The following is a 2,500-nucleotide window of genomic DNA, read 5'->3' as shown; positions in this document are numbered from 1 at the left end:
ACCATTCCCTCATATGTCTCGCTAATTAGGGCAATATCATCGGCAAAAGCTAACGATGCACAATGACAATCCTTACCCTCCTCGGTGGCTTTTGGCTACGGTGGCTTTTGGCGGCCCCGTGCGCAAAATGTGCAAGCCAAACCCGAACTGTTCAGTCCGTCTCAACCCAAACGCAGACGGACGAGACTATCCGAATTGTTCCGGCTCGGTTGTCCTCGGGCAGGCACGGGGACACCGTTAACATTGTCCAGAACAATGTTGTTGAAATTCGAATGGATACGCTGAGAGAGAAGGCCCCTCTACAGCGTAGTCCACTTAAAAGCTGGACAATTTTTAATTCGAATTTTAATGGGCCCTTTAATTTTAATTGTAGCGGAGTTCCAGAGAGCGAGGATGAAAGAGGGAATGAAAGGATTATCCACCCAATAATTATAGAGAAACCTGAAGAGATAGAAGTGATTATTAATTACCCCATTGATGATTTTAAATGTAAATATTGTAAAAACATTTATAATACGACGGGGGGTTTTAGAAAACACCTTAAAATATGCAAGGGAATTAAGGCCATTAGAATAAGATGTAGTAAGTGTAGCTGGGAAGGAAGCTACCAGGCAGTGGCTTGTCACTTCTCGAAATGTACCAAGGGGGCTATTGGTGGTTTAAATGTTGAGGTTGAGGGTAATGAGAATAATGATAATGATAACTTGGAGGTGGAATTGAAGAAGTATGGTTGTGACCTATGTACTTTAAGATTTGGTACAGCTAGAGGCCTTGGGCAGCATGAGCGACATGCACACCCTAACTTGAGGAACGAGAAAAGGAAGATTAAGAGTAATGAAGGTAGGAAAAAAGATACTAGTAAAGAGAGTAATAGGAAGGGTGTGTGGTCAAGTGAGGAAGTGGATATGTTGCAAAAATTGGAGCTAGAATTTGCTGGTAATAGGAATATTAATAAATTGATCGCCGAAAGATTAGGATCAAAGACGGCAAAGCAAATTTCAGACAAAAGGCGTCTGCTAAGTAAGAAAACCAAAAAGAATGATAAAAAGGTTGAAGTAGATGGTGAGATATTGTTGAGTAGTAATATGGAAGAAGAAGAGGAGGAAAACATTGAGAGTTTGGATAGGACACAGGAAGCGATAGGTAGTGTCCATAGTAATATTAATAAGTTGGATTGCCCGGAGGGTTCAGTGGATGAACTTCTTAGCTTAATTGAAAGGAACCTGGATAAGAATAAAAAGGGTAAAAATGAGTTTGAAAGGATTATGAAGGGGATCCTAAATAAGATAGAAAAGAAGAATAAAGAAAATATTAGTAATAAGACTAAACATAATAAACGGATAGATGTTAAAATAAAGGATAATAAAACAGGGAAGAATAAAGGGGTTAGTGGTGCAAAAAGTAGATATGGGAAGAAGAAAGGAAAATTTAAAGAGATGCAGGTTCTTTTTAAAACAAAACGCCAGTATTTAGCTAGAACCCTGATGGGTGCTCCGGGTAGAAGTAAATGCCCCCTAGAAAAGAAAGATCTAGAAGAATATTTTAAGGGTAAATTAACTAAAAGTAATGAGAAGAATAATCTGAGAGGCTTTGTTAAATATAACAATCAGATAGAGGAATCCCAATTTGCACTTCTAACGGGACCTGTAGGGGTAGAGGATGTGGATCGTGCCATCAAGGCGATGGACATCAAAACTGCTGCGGGTCCCGATGGAATGACAATGGGGGATATTATTAAGATTTTTAATAAAGACAATATGCTGCTGCCAAGATTGTACTCAATCTGGGTGGCCACGGGCAGGATACCAGACCAGTTGAAGGTCAGTAGGACCGTACTTATTCCCAAAAGTAATAATGAAGAAGAACTACTAGATATTAATAATTGGAGACCAATTACTATCGGTCCAATGCTATTAAGAATTTTTACTAAAATCATGGCAAATAGATTGAATAAGATTATTAAATTAAACAAAAGACAAAAAGGATTTATGACGGGAGTCCCAGGGTGTGAAGAAAATATTAAAATCTTAGAGAACATAATGAGTGGGGCAAAAGGTAAGAAGAAGGACTTGGCAATAGTCTTTGTAGACTTAGCCAAAGCCTTCGACACCGTGGGACATAAGTTGATAGTGACAGGCCTTAAAAGACTCCAGCTCCCAGGAGTGTTCGTACAATTAATTAGGGATCTTTACGAAAATAACTTTACCCAAATTGAAGGATATAACTGCAAAACCGATAATATTCCGATATTATGCGGGGTTAAGCAGGGCGATGCTTTATCGCCAATTTTATTTAATATAATCATGGATCCGCTGATTAGCACAATTGAGGAGAAACAAAAGGGGATATTTTTGGGCGAGGAGGGTAAGGATTGTCATTGTGCATCGTTAGCTTTTGCCGATGATATTGCCCTAATTAGCGAGACATATGAGGGAATGGTATATAACCTTAAAATAGTAGAAAGATTTTGTCGAAACACTGGGCTGGAGGTCAATATTAA

At 38.9% G+C, this 2,500-nt stretch overlaps 1 pseudogene; it reads left to right on the top strand.

Moving 5' to 3' along the window:
- Positions 1-2,500, top strand: part of LOC140472586 (28S ribosomal RNA) — a 10,286-nt pseudogene that overhangs the window by 4,785 nt on the left and 3,001 nt on the right.

This window comes from Chiloscyllium punctatum, unplaced genomic scaffold (genome assembly GCF_047496795.1).
Source record: "Chiloscyllium punctatum isolate Juve2018m unplaced genomic scaffold, sChiPun1.3 scaffold_370, whole genome shotgun sequence".
NCBI lineage: Eukaryota > Metazoa > Chordata > Chondrichthyes > Orectolobiformes > Hemiscylliidae > Chiloscyllium > Chiloscyllium punctatum.
Note: the sequence above shows the minus strand (reverse complement) of the source record. Positions and strands in the feature narration are given on the sequence as shown.